The sequence below is a fragment of the Phyllostomus hastatus genome, unplaced genomic scaffold (assembly GCF_019186645.2).
Source record: "Phyllostomus hastatus isolate PE091 unplaced genomic scaffold, TTU_PhHast_1.1 phas_scaffold_21, whole genome shotgun sequence".
Taxonomy (NCBI): domain Eukaryota; kingdom Metazoa; phylum Chordata; class Mammalia; order Chiroptera; family Phyllostomidae; genus Phyllostomus; species Phyllostomus hastatus.
The window spans coordinates 46,621,943-46,638,358 of NW_025334017.1; positions in this window are offsets into that span (position 1 = coordinate 46,621,943).

A 16,416-nucleotide genomic window follows, 5' to 3' on the forward strand; every position below is an offset into this window, starting at 1 on the left:
AATTAAAAAGAATAACTAACACGTAAACGAATTGTATAGGACCTGCTCCCTGCCAGGCAGGGCTGATCGGTGCCAGCCAGTTAGCGCTCCTTCCTTGTTTACACAGAAAATCATGACATTATTCTGCACCCCTGCCGCCGTCACTGAGCGCAGGTGAAACCCTCACGAGGACCCCTCCTTCGAAAGGCGCTCCCCTTGTGTGGCCGCAGCCCCGTCCTGGTGGGACGGGGCCCTCGGAGGGCCCTCCCCCGCCTGCGTTGGCCGTCACTACGCTAACCCTCTGCAGCGGGGCTGTCACACTCGTTTTCACCGGGGGCCACATCAGGTGAACCTCCTCGCGCTTGCCTTCAAAGGGCCGAAATAATTTTAGGACCGTGTAAATGGAACTACTCCTTCACTGTTAAGGAGTCGAAGTTACATCCGGCCCCTTAAAGGCCACCGGGAGGCGGTGTGGCCCCCGTGAAAACGAGTTGACGCCCTGCTCTATGGGACCTTCCCCCTCGTGGTCGGGCGATCCCTCTGGTTCCAATCCAACCGTATCTCAGCCTGCTTCCAGAGGATTCTGTTTGAGACTCTGTACCTCTACGGCCAATGGCCCAGGGCCCAGCCTTTCTCTCTCCTTCTCTCTCTCTCTTCTCTCTCCCTTCTCTCTCCCTTATCTCTCTTCCCTCTCTTCCCTCTCTCTCTCTTTCCACCTTCCCCCCTTTTTTTGTTTGGTCCCACTCCCCTTTGCACAGACCCCTCTCTTACTAGCTCTTGCCCTCGGGCACCGACGGCATTTGTTTCATCTCCACCTCCCCTTGACGCGGAGTGTCCGGAAGGAAGGGCCCCTTTGGCCTCATCCTTGCCTTTCTGAGCGGAGAGCATCGACCACTTCGCAGGTGTCTTCTGCGGGTCGTTGGGGTCTGGACGACGCGGAGCGGCACAGCCCGTCCCTCCTGGCACGGGCTAGACTCGGCACGGAGCGGCCACCGCTGTGCTCTGGTGCGACAGGTGGCTCCTGGTGAGCTCCTCTGTGCCCGAGGCTGGGGCCCAGGCCACGCCGGCCTTCGGCAGTGAAAGGCAGCGCCGCGAGCCAACTCGCTGTCCCAGAGTTGCTCGCCACCGCTCTCTGTCTGGCTTGAAATTATTCTACTTCGTCTGAAGAACCGGTTTCAAAAACAGAGAGGACATTGTATCCTGGTCACCTTAAGAGTATTTCCACCAGGTCCCCTGCTATCATCCTTTCATTTTAATTGTTCTTTTTTTTTTTTGCCTCTTTGAACTCCATCTCCAAGAGAGAGGAAGCTGGCAGGGGTCTGCCCACACCCGTTCCTCCGCAGCAGAGAACCCAAGGGCGCCCGCTGATGCCGATGCCGTGGGCGGGCGGAGGGGGGACGGCCTCCTTCTCTCCGCCCCGTGCCCTGGCGCCCCAGCTACTCCCTACCAAGCAATTAACATTTCAGACTCATTTTCTCAACTTCATAAAACCTTTCATTTCTGAGCTTTTATTTGGGCCATGTTTTACTTTTCCTAACACCTTTTCCATAATTTACCTCTCATTTACATTTCAATTAAGGACGCCGGCTGTTTGTGAAAGCGGCCCCCACGGGGAGTGCGGAAGAAGCGGTGGGGACTGCGCTCATCTGCATTCCCATTACCGCGCGTTTGCCCTGGCGGCACTGAAAAGATTGTCGCCCTCCACGGAGTTCATCCCGGTGATGGACACTCCCTTTGGAGCGGGCATTTGCATGCGGCGCTGGACACGTTAATGAGGCTGATGCCGGCTGGACTTCACCCCGGGAACCTTCGTCGAGGGGAGTCTCCAGTAGAGACGAAACCGCATCATCCAGCACCCCCAGGAGAGAGATGCCCGTGGCCTTGAAGAATGGACATTGAACAAGGAAGCCATGGGAGTCCCGTCGCCGCCATCATCATTCCCTTGTCTTCCGTGGACCCGTCTTGCACGAATCACTTTGCTTTGGGCAGGGAGACGGGCTGTGAGGGAAGTCCCCAGGGACGCCACCGGCTCTGTGGGGGACGTGTTCTGAGGACTGCTGCGTGCCACCCCCTCCGGAAGCCCCAAGCCAGGGGGGAAGGAACTGGCATCCGGCAGGTAAGTGTAATGTGAATCACGAAGGAGAGTCAAGGAAGGGTAAACGCGAACATTTATTGAGTTCCTACGATTGGCAAACATATTTTCTCCCTCGTATTTTCTGCCTAAACTCATCCCCTGTAGCTTGTTAACAGCAGATACACATCGCAGCTAATCGTCATCGCCAATGTGTCACGGCGCGGCCGCCTGTCGGTGGCCCGCTCACCACTGCCACTTCAGGGCGCAGAGACCCAGCTTCCAGCTGTCGGCATCCCTGTCTGTCTGCCTACGGAGCCTCTCGGTTTGCCTCCCCGGTAAGCCAGTGGTGCCACAGAAGGAAAGCACTGCCCTGTCAATCAACGGCTCTCAGCCAATGACTGATGGGAGGCGGTGCCCATGTCCCCCACCTCCCAGCAGGGCCGCCCCAAGGCCCATTCCAAACAGGGATCCAGGGTCCCCACGTGGGAGTTCAGCTCCAGGTCACACACACAGAGATAGTTGTCTGGTAACTCACCCTCTGCTGACTTCCTTTCCGCCCTAACTTCTCCCTCACCTGGAGGCGTCTCGGTGTCACCTGCCCAGTAAGCTGTTTGGACTTGAATCTGGCCCCTGGCCTGGGACTGGGCCCAGCCATGCCCCTCTGACACCCTTCGTGAAGAATCAAATCCTGCCCCTGAGCCCCAGCGGCGACCCCGGGTGCGTGGCCCCTGCGCAAATCCAGACGACTTCCAGGCACTGCTGCCCGGCTGGCTTTCTGGTTGCTCTTGCCTTCTCTTCGGGTCGTCCTTCCCACTTTTGTGACGCCACGGAGCGCTGAGTCACGGTCCCCCGAAGACGCACCCCCCAGAGCCTCCGCACGCAAGCTCACTCGGAGTACAGGTCTTCGTTGACGGAGCTGAGGCAGGACCCCAAGATGAGATTACCCCGTCCTGGGGGCCGGTCTGCACCCAAAGGGGGGCGCCCTTGCACAGACAAGGGCGGGGTACCGACACTCCCGGACACGTCACGGGACGACAGAGGCCGCGGTGAGAGCTAGGTCGCCACGTGGCACGGGACTGCTGGGGCCCGTAACCACAGTGTGTTTGGAAGTAAGAATAAAAGGTGCTTTGTAGCTGTCGGAGTGTTTTAGTAGTTCCGTCTTCAACGAAGACTTCCACACAGCGCTTACTGGGGCCAGCGCTCCCTCAGCCGCCACAGGAAGATGACCTCCCCCATCGCCGCAACAACCTCGTTAGGCAGGCGCCATCCTTTTCCCGGTTCTGCGGGTGAGCACGAGGAGGCCCAGACGTGTTCAGTGAGCTTTCCAGAGTCCCGGCTCTGCCGCTCAGAGCTCGGCTTCCAACCCCGGCGGCCAAACCCCGGCAGCCCTCGCCTGGGGGCCGGCAGCACTCACAGCGTGGCCCCGAGCCCGCCGCCCGGGTGACACGGGAGGAAGGCTCACAGGAGCCAGGTGTGCAGCCCAACCCCAGACGGCCTGGGTCAGAAGCTGCGCAGGTGAGGACCAGGCACCTGAGGGACAACAGGCTTTCCGGGTGCTTCTGACACCCCCCACCCCAGGGTGTCACGGAAGGGCCGCTGCCTCTCCAAATAGCAACGGCGTTCGGGAAAGCTGCGTCCGAGTCCTGCACGAGCCGCCAAACCGCCCCTCCCTCGCCTGTTTGGAAAACGAGTTTCCTAAGCTCTGCCCCACGTGACCCGAATGAAGCGTCAAGGGAGTTAACAGAAAGGGGACCTTTATGAAAACACGAAGAACCTTAGAAGTAAAATAAATTGGAATGCAGGGGCATTCAATTTTCAAGGAGTAAGACACGGAGGATTTGTCAAACCCAGCATGACGTGCACTACAGTCGGACACCTGCCCTTCCATCGAGAAAGAGAACATTCACGCGCGACCCCCAGAACCAGGCAGGAGAGATTCCACAGGACCCAGGGCGGGACGGGAGTGGCAGGGAGCGGGGACAAGACAGGCTCGGTGAGCGGCGAGGGCACGCGGTTATGAGGCCGGGGCGCACGGTGCAGGAGGACACGGTCAGGGGACACGGTCACTGACACACGCAGGGCCCGTCCCGTGTGCACCCAGAGGACCTGCGTCTGCCTGCAGACGTTCTGAGGCCCCCACGCGGCGCCCCCACCGTCAGCTGTCCTGCCGACGCCCGCCTTTCCCGGCATCACCGGGATCGCTGGGAGGCGCGAGGCCTCTTCCGAGACTAAGTGGCAATTCGCGTTCCCGAAGACAAAACTATTTAAAAAGTAACTCGAGTATGTGTTCTTGTTTCCTTTGCTGAAGACCTGAACCATACTCAGAACAGGTCAATGACGAATTTCCCACCGTCTGGCTCCTCACAGCTGTTCGAAGCTGCGATTCGGAGTCTGTCCTCTGTCACCAGAACGGGTAGCCCCTGGGTGCCATCGACACAGGCTCCGGGCCCCCGGGCCCCGTTCCAGGCTCGGCCCGTGCCCCGTTCCAGGCTCGGCCCGTGCCCCTCAACTCTCCAGACCCCCAGGCTCTGCCCTGTTGTCCTCTTCGCAGCCTCTCTGCCCGCTTTATCTCCACGACACAAAACTCTCCTTCCAACCAGAGCTTGGCCCTCTGGGCACCAGCCCCTCCGCCCCCCAAACCCCAGGCCCGCCCTCCCCCACACCAGATCTGAGATCCCGCCTGCCAGGCGACAACCCTAGTTCCTGCCCAGAGCCCTACTCCAGGACTGTCATTCCTTCCTGCATCAGACACGGTGTCACAAAGCTTTCACAAGGCGCCCAGTCATTCAGGCATGCATGCATTCATTCATTCATTCATAAAATGACTTGGATCCCATCGACAGGTGCTTCTGAGGCTCAGACCATCCTTAGAGACCGTTCCGTCTCCGTCACCCAGAGTTTTATGAATCTGGTAGACCGACTCCTGTTCTATTCCTGGCTGATCCGCTGTTTCTGGTTAGGGCTCACTCCAGAAGTTCAACTGCAGCAGCGGTGGCGGCAGCATGCATTCTGGAGGGGCTGCCGCCAGACAGAGTCCCAGAGAAGCTCCTCCCGGCCGCACAGGCGCAGGCGGGGGTGCTGTCTGTGTTTCGCGCTGGAGGAAAACTCTCCACGCTCGGCCTGTGGTTTGTGTGTCTGTCATTCCCAGCCAGGGTCCCGCACCGCCCCCGTCCAAAGGACCACATCACCTCTCCCACATTAAATAACTCGGAAGTAAAAGGAAAAACCAAGGGGGTTTTCAGCAGGTGGCTCAGCTCCCTCAGCTGTATCCTTGCGGAGAGAGGAAACTAACATGTTTGCACCCCAAGCTAAGCATCACATTATATGCAAATAGGACTTCAGAGTGCACCAGCCACAGGGGATTCTCAGACAAATGAATCGTTTCCTTCTTTGCTATTTTCCTTTGTGACAGCATGGATGTTAAGCATCTCACATGCCTTACGGATGATAACCTGGTTAATCAGCAGGAAACAGATAGCTCAGTGGGATAACTGCGGAGTAAAAGGCCAAGGGTCACTCTCCATGGGTGCCAGACTACAGAAAAAGCATTCCAGATCAGCGGAGCCAAGGACAGGGTCTGGGTCCCCAGTGCCATCCCTGATTTACACAAGAAGTTTTAACACAGATTATGGCATCCCCTCCGCGGGCGGTGTATCTGGGGAATGGGGCTGGCCAGTGGAGAGGAAACAAATTGGCAAGTTGGAAAATGCAAGAGTTCTTCTTCGCACTGAGGTTTCCCACTCAAAGTGAACTCGGAGACCAGGCCCCGGCCAGCCCTGGCCCGGACCCCAGGCCCCTATTTCTCTAGCCCGGAAGTTCTCGACCTTGGAATTGCTGACACGTCAGACCAGACCGTTTTCTTGGGGGTGCGCAGGGGGGGTCACTCTGCACACCGCAAGACGTTTAGCATAACTCCTGACCTCTGCTGGCCAGATGACCCTGGCACCTGCCTAGTCGTGACAATCCCCAATGGCCCCAGACGCCGAGGAACACCTACCTCCTGGGGGGCCCTCTCTTCCAACCCCCCAGCTCGATCCGCCGACCTGCACTTCCCCTGTGGCTCCCTGGCACTGGATCTCAGTCTTAAGAAACACACAAAGGTGAGGCGATCAGACTCAGAGGACGAGACTCACAGGGACCAGACCCAGGCGGGGCCCACGGAGGAGTCAGGTGGCAGTTTAGTGATTGGACTGGCCGACTGGCCGGTGGAAGCGGCGGCTGCCCCCGGCGCGCTCACTGCGGCGGGTGAGCGCCTTCTCCCTGCGGAGCGGAGCAGTCCACACAGGGTCTCCACTCCGCTCTTCAGGCTGCTGGGCGGGGAGCCTGGGCTCAGAGCAAGGGGAGCGAGTGGAGCCCCCCAGCAGGTCTCTCCAGGAGCCGGCCAGCAGGGGGCGCTTGGTCAGAACCGCCAGACCCTGCGTGGAGCTGCAGCCGCAGTGTCCGCTTCTTTTTCTCTGGCCTTTCCCCATTTCTCCCGCGTCTGTGGGCTCGCTCCCATCCCCATGTGTATACATACAATTTATTTATATAAATATAATTTGTTTTTGTTTAGCCTTGTGAAATGGCACTGATTAAGCAGCAGCTCTCTAGATTACAGCTGCCTTCCCGGTGCGGGTGTTCCGTAGTGTATTCTGATTCTGAAAGACAGTCCTTGGCGTGAGGACGTGTGCTCGCTCTGGAGCTCACCGGCGCTCCCGTCTGCAAGTGCTCGCCCTTGTGCTTCTGAAGAAGCGGTTCTGGAACTTGGGAGGGGGAGCTGCGTCAGGTCCGGCGCTCGTTTTTAATTATCGGTGCTAGTGGAACCGGTGAGGATGCTGACGGAGACGCCAGTGATGAGGAAGATAAATTTAAAACCGCATCCCTTGAGGTCAGAGAAACCCTAGGTGCCTTGTGCTCCGTTGCCGTCACCTGAGCAGGGCTCAGGTGTGGCTGCAACACCCCACGTACCTGGTAAGACCCCCCCCCCCACCTTTCTCCCCGCCTCCCCATATGCAGAGCCTCAGCACCACGGTTGGGAGGTCATCTGGCTAACTTCACATGCCCTTGACCCCTGGACCCAGGTCTCCGCACAGATCCTGGGCTCCCGGGCCGTCCCCGTTCCTGGAATGCGAGGGGCCACCAGCGAACCACCTCTGCAGAGCCGGCCCTCGGACTGACGTGGGGCGTGCGTGGTTGCCGTGAGGCACGGCTGCAGGGAACCTAGTTCTGTGGCCCCGGGCTCCCACGTCTCTCCCCGGAGAACGGGACCCCCAGCCGCCCCCTCGGGGTCCGCTCGCAGAGCGCCCGCAGCCCGCTTCTTCCCGCCCAAGAGGCACAGCGCCTCCTTTCCTGAGGGACCCCGAAACGAGCAAAACGCACAGGCAGGCTCCCTTCCGTGTCTCTGCTTCTGGAACAGGGGAGCTGCAGGCTCCAGCTGCAGGTGTGCGTTCAAGTTCACTTCCAGTACCACCGAGGCCCCTGGGTAATCACCGCGCAGATGCGGTGCGCCCACTCCGGGCAACGCACCCACCTCAGGCCGCTCACCGGGACTCTCCCAGCGTTTCTCAGAACCCTCCACAACACCCACACCTTGCTCCGTGCGTGCGCCCGGCCCGTGCCGGAATCATCGGTGCGACAGCGCATCCATCTGTTATAAAAACAGCTAACGTTTTCGGAACGTGCGCCACCTGCCAGGCGTTGTGCTGAACGCTCTACATGCTGTGCAGCATTCCGTCCTCACGAGAGTGCTGTGAGGGAGGGGCTGCTACTATCTTCCGTCGTTCCTGTGTTTTTAAAGTTCTTTCTTGCAGGTTCTTTTTTCCTGTCCTGTTTTTCTCTCTCATGCCCTTGTCTGTTTTTCTTACTTTGCTTCTTCCTTTTCTCCTCATCCTTCCTGAGCCCCTGCTTGGAGATCCCAAGGGCGCCTGGGTCGGTCCGTCGGTTGTATCGGAGATACTGCCCGGCGTGGGGTTTGTTCGGCAGTGGGCGAGGCCGTGCGCACCTGGGGTCGGGAGACAGGTGAGCATCTCTACCCCTTCTGCTCAATTCTGCTGTGAACCTAAAACTACTCTAAACATAAAGTTTACTCCGATAAAAAGTAAGGTTTATTTATAAAAAAGAACGGAGGGGTGGGAGTGGCGGCCCACGCACTGACTGAGGCGGCGAGAGTCTGTCCGAGTCACACGGCAGAGGAGCTGCACGCGCTGACTTGGGCCCAGCCAGGCGGGCCCCGGGCCCCGCCCTCGGCCCCTGCAGGGCACCGCGCCTCTGGCCAGCCCCCCTGCGGACAGGGGTGGCTTCCTGCGGGACTCGTGAACGAGGATAGCTTGGTGGGCGCCTCGCTACAGGCGCGCTCTGAGAGTGGGTTTTAGGCATCAGGAGGGGGCGCCTTGTTCAGCCTGACATGGGTGGTGAGAACCGGGGTGTGCGGGCACGGGGACCGGTGTGGCTGCCAGCGAGAGCCAAGCAAAGCTGACGTGTGGCCGGACAAACGACCAACGACCAGGGACAGGCCCTGCCAACGCCAGCAGAGGCCCTGCGTGACAACCGGAGCCACACTGGCGGTCGCCCCGTATCCGTCTCCTGGGGCTGCCAGAACAAATCACCGTGAACTCTGCGGCTTAAAATGCCAGGAAATATTCTCCCAGAGACCGAGACACGAGGAGTCCAACCTCGTGCTTCAGCGGGTCCTCGCTCCCCCAAGGTCCTGGGAGAGAGAACCCGCTCCTGCTTCGCCCTGGCTTCCGAGGGCTCCCAGCAGCAGCCCCTGGTTGGTCTGTGGGCGCCCCACCCAGGCCTCTGCCTCCGCCTCCAAAGGGGCGTGTCGCCAGCACGCGGTTCTGTGCCCCCCCCACCCCGGCCCGCTCCGCACTGGGTCTGAGCCACGCGCTCATCCAGCACAGCTTCACCTCAACTGGTCCCACCTGCGACGACCCTGTCCCCAAACAAGGGCACGTGCTGAGACTGCGGCAGAACACAGCTTTTCAAGACACTAGTCACCCTCCTGCCGTGCACCCGCTGGCCCCCTAAAAGTCTGGTCCCCTCACCCGCAAAAATGCATTCACCTCACCCCGACAGCGTCAACTCTCAACCCACCCTAGCGTTAACGCCGAGTCCAGAATCTCATCTGAACGCCGTCAGGTCCACGCGGTTCCCAGTCTCGCCTAAGTCGCCGAGATCAGGGGCGGATGAGGCTAGGACACCCTAACTTACCTGTCGCACGGCTTTTATCTTGGGGTTCCTCGCTCCTGGCCGGCTCGAGTGAATCCCTGCCCACGCCAGGGTTGGCCGGAGACCCGGCCGCCGGCAGGGGGTCCGTCCGCGGGCAGAGTCGCTCTCCATCTGTGGGCCCGTGAACATGAGTCAGCTGTGTCCAGAACACAGTGGGGGGCAGGCCAGGGTGGGGCTCCGGGTCCACGCGGGAGGAGAGGGAAGGAATGAAGGAGCCACTGGCCAAGCCAAATCTGACACCCAGCAGGGCAAGAGGAATCTTATGCAGCCTGTAGGAAACCCACAACAGTCTTAAAGACAGTTTAACGGGTGGCAAGGCTGGGACCTTGTGTGGGAGAGACGGACACCGTTCAGAACAAGCCGCCAACTGTTGACGGGCAGGACCCGGGCCGGGGAAGCTGCCGGGCTGCAAAATGGGGTGTTCCCTGTGCAAGAGAGAGGAGACGCCACAGGGAAGAAAGAGCCCGTGGCCCAGAAGGCAGGACCCAGAGCCCAGGGAGTGCAGCCAGGAGTCAAGGACACCAGCGGACAAAACCCCACCTCGTGCAGCAGGCTGGCCTGCCCCGGGGGGGGCCCAGTGTCAGAGCGTGGGGACATGGCAACGGGCCCGTCTGGACGCCGGCGTCTCTGTGCACTTGCGACTTCCGCGGGCCGCCGGTTCCTCCCCGTTTTTATAGAGAGGGGCCTCCATCTTACCCTTCCCCCCATCGTGTGTCCGGGGAGGGCAGGGACCTGCCGTCTTACCTAAGGGGGTCTAGCCCACCAACGGGCTCCCCCCTGGGGAGGACACACCTGCTGCAGAGGGGGCGGGGACAGGTACACTGTCACACGGAAGGTGTCCCTGGAGCCTGCTCCCCGGGTCAGAGAAGCCCCGCCCTCGTCCAGATCCAGTGCAGCCCGCCAGGACCTGGGCTTCTGCCGGCTCCGACCTGATAGGGAGGGGAGTCTTGAGGGTCCTGAGACCGAGAACTTAAATCGATTGAGGGGAAATTGTGAGTGTTTTGTGACCTTAGGACAGGCTCTGCTAAGCTGCCAGAAGTGACCACGAACTCCTCCTCTGTCAGCGTGCCCTCCCCTTGGAAATGGGGTGTGGGGGCTTCTTCGATCAGGAGGCGGGCTCTGTTTGTTCGTCCGCTTGAACCTGTGTGGCCTTGGGGTTTGCTGTAGCAGTGTCCCGGCAGAAACGCCGGGACGGGGGTCTGAGCCTCGGGCTGCCGCCCTGCCCGCTCGCTTTCAGACCACGACGCGCACACAAGTCCGAGCCCTCATGCGGGAGAGGCCAGTGGGAGGGACCGAGGTGCCCCGTCCCACAGCGCACAACCCCCAGGTGCGGGCGGGAGGCCACCTTGGACCCCATGGTCCCTGCTCCGTCATCTACAGTCAGTGAGTGACCCCAGGCTAGGCCAGGGGCCCCCAGCCCAGATGAGCAAACTGAACGATGGCTATTATTGTAAGGCTCTGCGTTGGGGGATGGCTTGCTGTAGAGCATTAGAAAACCAAGACACGGAAGCACATTCTCTTACACAACCGCAGCGATTCAAACAACACGAAGGACGTTTATTATTCATAAAATTTAAATAACTTCTTACATGATTTTGTGCCGATGAGGTTAATGTCAATCTCCGGAATTGTTCTGGTGCATTTCACAGATGAAGACGTCACAAAAGCAATTACAGGATAGAAAAGCTTCCAAAAACTTTATGTTTACACCACTCTGTGTGTTTGTGTCCGTTCGCACAACTCCAGGGTGGAGGTAGGGTCACGCCCTTGCCACACAGGGCCACACGGGGCCAGTGCGGCACATGAGCGGTGCGAACCGCACGTACAGTGCCTGGGAGACCGCGGCTGCACAGCACGGCACGCGTTAGGTCACGGCCCGCAAGTCCGTGATGCCCCGTGCCGTTCTGTCTCCCTGCAGCTCCTCCCTACCCAGAATTTTCTTCTCCGGTTCCTTGTCTGACTTCGAAATGAGACCTTTCAGATTCTCTGCCGCCGGCTTTTGCCACCGCGATCTGTTTCATTAGTATTAACGGCAGTGACCCCTGGCATGTCAAAGCGTGAACATTAATGACGATGGCTTATAATTATAGAAGCCGAGGCTACACGTGTTACTTCTGTGGGTGATTTCCATTCGCAAGTTCATTAAGCCCTTAAAAGTGAAAAGGTCAAGAACGACTTGTTCCCGTGACAGCAAACCCAACAGCACCCCTGCGCAAACCACCCCTCCGCCCCGACGCGCGGCCGGACTAAGGGCTGGTGAAGGTCACCTCATAAGGCGGCGCGCGGCCTCCGTGACTGTTTTAGAAAGCCCAACGTCACAAAGAAAGAGGACATCCCCACGGCCCACCACCCGGGTGGGGAGAACGCAGAGTGGGGGCAATGTGGGGCTGGAGGCCTGCGGCCGTGCCCACTCGGGATCCCGGCACACAGAACACGGCGGGGTGTGGACGCCACGGGCAGGAATGTGCTGGCGGAAAGAAGAGGAGGAGACACAGCGGTTGGCAGGGAGATGACCCCGTGAGGAAGGCGGATGGCAGGACGGGAGCCAGACGCCTGCCGGGCACAGCCTGAGGGCAGCAGGGATTCCCAGGCCCAGCGGCTCCGACCTTGGCCCTGACCACCCCCCCCGCCCACCCACCACCACTGGTGAGAGAGAGATGGACACTGCGAGGAAGCTACGCCTTGGGAGCCCGGCTGGGCCTCTCCCACTTGCCCTGTGTGTCGCGGCCCCAAGTGGCCACGGGCCCGGGCAGGGTCTGGGGCCCGCTCCGAGCCCGAGATGGGGAAGCAAACACAGGTTCTCCGCAGGCTTCCCGCCTCGAACACCTGCATCGCTCACCTGTCACCCGCTGGAGCGGAAACCGTGCATTCGTGATCCGGCCGGGAACCAGTCCCTCCGCGTCTCTGTCTCCTGGGGGCCTAGTCTGCAAGGCACTCCTACAAGATAAGGAGGCTTTCTTCCTCCTTATCTCCCTCCCTCCTTTCCCCTCTCTGGCTTCCCCCCCCTCCTCCTGTCTGTCTGTCTGTCTCTCTCTCTCTCCCTCATTATACACAGGGCCTGGTACAAATAACGCCCTTTTATTACAGAATACTTTATTAAAAAACCACAAGCATGTAATTCCATAACACAATACCACACTCAAGCACACCATGTGACATTTTAGGTGACGTGTTCACACTGCTGTCCACCTCGTGCGAGAGGACACCCACGTGCCCCGCCCACCACACCCAGGCAAGCCCTACTGCAGCCGGGCCTGTTACAGACACACATGTGAAATCACGTGCGTGGTAAAACATTCAATATTCTTTGGTGCCTTATTGTCAATAGGGGCTCAAAAAGTAACCGTGAGGTCTAAGGTACACATGATTGTTTCTCTCTGAGTGCTTCTCCGCTTCTAGCAGGTGATTACAACCAGAGTGTTTCGAAGGCACTTACACGAAGGATATGAAGAACGCCACACCGAATCCAAGGGGACACAAATATTATCGTCCATCGCTCCGGAGCCGAACGGCGGCGAGGTGTGCAAGCACTACTTCCTCAGCTCATTGCCGCGTAATTGAATTAAAGCTGAATTTGTATCTACAGTGTCTAATTAGGGACTACAGGTAAGGGACAGGACCATTCTCATTATCGGCCATCTGTTTGTAAAGATGCACGACAGCCGGTTCCCAGGAATGCGGGTGCAGGCGGGCGCACAGAGACTGCTGGCGCATAAGGGTGGCCCTCGTGGTTCGGACGGAGAGAGGGGCTCGGGGATGGAGGCGGCACAGAGCTAGTTAGAAAGAAGTAAACCTGGGCTACGGCCCCATCTATCAGCCACCTTACGTGAAATGCATCTTCCTCCCTAGAACCATTTCTTCCCAGGTGTCCAAACAGATGCCTGCCCACTGGGCATGCTCGGTGAATGGCCGACTGGCGAGTGAGCAGCCAGCTTCCTGAGCAAGTCCACCTTGGACGGAGGACAGCAGGCCGTTGGCGGGGACTTCAGGAGGCACGAGGTCTCAAGGACGACCCTGGCATGTCAGCAAACGGTACCTGGCCCAGGGAAGCTGGACGGACCCGGCAGGCGACAGGACTGAAGCACATCAAGGCCCGGGGACGGAAATGTACATCTCACGGGGCCAATGCCAGGTCTGGCGAGGAAAGGCGGGGACAGCGGAGTCCCAGAGGTCACGGAGGAGGGGAAGACCCAGCCCGCCGGGGCTTCTGGGAGTGAGACCAGCACGGCTCCCGTTCTCCCCGCCTCCGCCCTTGCCCGCAGCGAAGGCCGCAGCTGGAGGGAGGCGGCGTGGGGCCCGGTGCCCTGTTTTCATGATTGATTGGTTCAGCCTTCCAGCGGGGTGAGGACGGAGAGAGCGCTGCTAAGTGGCATGCACTCGGGAAATTTATGTTGCGTAGCTAAACACCGTGTCCGTCTCTCTGCGCCCGGTAATCTCCGCTAATGCCCACACGGGCTCCTCATTCCCGACATCTGCCCGGCCGTCCGGTGGCTGAGCACGACGGTGCTGCGTGAAGGAAACGGTCATAAAGTCTGTCGGAAAAACAAAGCTTTCTTCGGAACATTAACTCCGTTCCTGAGAAATCTCCTCTGCGCCTCAAAACGCATTTAGGAACTTCGCGTCTTCATCTCCAGGCGCCGCTTTCCCCCGCAAACGCCCTCCCGGCATTATCGGGGCCGGCAGCAGGGAGCGCCGAGACGCGTGAAAAGCGCGTTGGCGGGACAGAGGGGCGCGGGGCCCTCCTACCACGCGGGTTCTCCCACCTGCCTTCGGCTCTCGCTTTGTTTGGTAACTCCCAGGGGGAGGGGCAGTCTGGGAAGACAGTAACTCTGTCCGCCTGCCGTAGACTGGCCAAAGGCGTGGAACTCGGGGGCCGGCAGAGGAGGGAACGAAGAACCACCAAGTGGTTCCACTGGTTTTTAAAATGCACGCGGAGCCGCTCAGTACACAGAGGCTGCCTCTCCTCTTCCTTCTCCGAGTCTCCAGGGTCTCCCGTCGTGCAAACTCGGGGAGACGTCCTGACGGGATGTGCCGCTGTCGACAACTCTGCGCCTTGGCAAATGCTGTGCCGTCTGCCAGATGCCACCCCCCCCACCCTGGCGTTCCTGGCAGACGACAGCTCCTCACCCTCCGAGATTCAGCTCACGTGTTTTCTGCCGCGTGGGCCCGCCCGAACCCCAGGAAGCGGACTCGGCGCTCCCGTGTCTGAGCCCCCGGGAAACCACAGGCACCTCTCTGGTTCCGTCTCTGCCCTGACGAGCGCAGGGCCCCTGCTGGGCTGTGCGCCTCAAGCTGGGCGGGGGGCGGAGGGTGGCGACACTTGAAATCTCCCTCCGTGGACGCTGCGCTCCCCTGGCACCAAGTCGGACATGCACCGTGTTTCTGTGTGTGTGTTATCTGTGGCTGCCTCACTGGTGCCACAAACATCGCAGGTTAAAATGACACCAATGTCACACAGTATCTGTGGGTCGGGGTCCAGGCAGGGCTAGCTGGGTGCTGTGCTTTGGGCGTCCCCAAGGGTGGGCTGGGGCTGGGTCCTCATCGGAGGCTCAGCTGGGGGAGGGCCTGGGTCCAGGCTCTCCCGGGGTGTTGTAGGCGGAATCTGCTTCCCCGCGGCCAGGGGGCGCACGAAGCTCTGTTCCCCAAGAAGGGTGGGGCTTCAGCAAGAGTCTGCAAACACATCAGAGGCTCATAGGACAAAGCAGAACCACGAGTGTGGGACTTGGTCACAGGTCGCCAGCCCCTCTCCTTGGGGTGGGGGGACACGAAGGCACAGAGACCTGGAAGTGGGGTCACGAGGCCCCCTCCGATGTCCGCCCACCACACCACCGGGTCAGCGGCCCTTCAGCCCAAACAGGCCGCTCTGTCCGCCTTCCCCAGGCTCGGCGTTACGGAGCCTGGTGCTGCCGCGCACCGTCTTTTTAGGTGTTTGAGGGCCTTTGCTCAGCGCCCACCTCGGAGTCCATGGGTCCTCTGAGGGCAGAGCCCTGTCCGTCCTACAGGACGTCCATAGCACCCAGCACGGGCTGGACGGGTGCTAGGGCCACAACGCTGCATCTCGAGTGGACGGCCTCTTCAGCAGACAGAGAGAGCAGGAGGGCATGTGCCATCTGGGTTCCCCCGGGGCCCTGGCCCAGCCCTGCCTCCTGCTCCCCTGCGCCCACCCGCTCCCCCTGCGCCCTGTGGGGCCCCCCAGAGCCCTGTCCCCCTCACCTCAGTCAGGCTGCACTGCCTTTTGCTCCCAGAAATGCCCGTCTGCAGGCAGTCACCTGCCCACGGCCACCCACCCGGCAGGGCCCGGGACAACACGCAGGTCCCGTGGCTCCCGGGGGAGGCTCCTACAGAGTACCACCCCCTTTCCCAGGTTTGTAGGTGTGAAGACACCAATGTGCTCATGAGTGGGCAGCAAAGACACACCACGCCCCGAGACAGTGTGTCTGAAGCAGCACTCTCAGACCCCTGCACTCGGCAATCCGGAGCCCAGGGAGATTAAGAAGGAAAAGCTCTCTGAAGCGGCAAAGGGTGGCTCGTGCGAGAAATGGGAAAACTGGGGCTTACCCAGACGGGGCTTGTTGAAGAGTGTGCGGCTTGAACAGTCTCCCCACCAAATTACGAGCCTCTTGAGGGCAGAGCTCCCACCTTAAAAGTCTTACTGTCCTCTGCAGCCAGCACTGTCAGCGTGGCGCGGGAACTCCGCCACGGATGGCTGGACACAGCATCGACCACCAGTCATCAGGACGGGACAACACGCAGACACAACCACACTTGACGTAAGAAATGTTCTGTTACGTCACTTCCAGGGACAGCTACTGTCTGATCTTCCCGGGACCTCCTCCTTTTTCTTGGGACCACCCCCACGCCGCCAGCCGCATGGTTCCTGCGGAAGCTACTGTCAGCGAGTGACACGGGACCCGACCGTGGTCACCCTCGGTGTACCCAGGGAGGTGCCCACGGTACGACGGGGTCTTCTTCTTCTTTCCCCATAATGTTGAAACTAGAGCTGAGCAGGACCCACCCCCTGGGTGCCAGGAGCGGTAATGCGTGAAACTCGGGGACTGTTTACAGCCACGATGACCCAGAACGGGTTGGAACCTCAGAGGACGCCACCCAGGGGAGCGATGACGAGGAGGACCCACAGAAGAAAAACAGGGAAG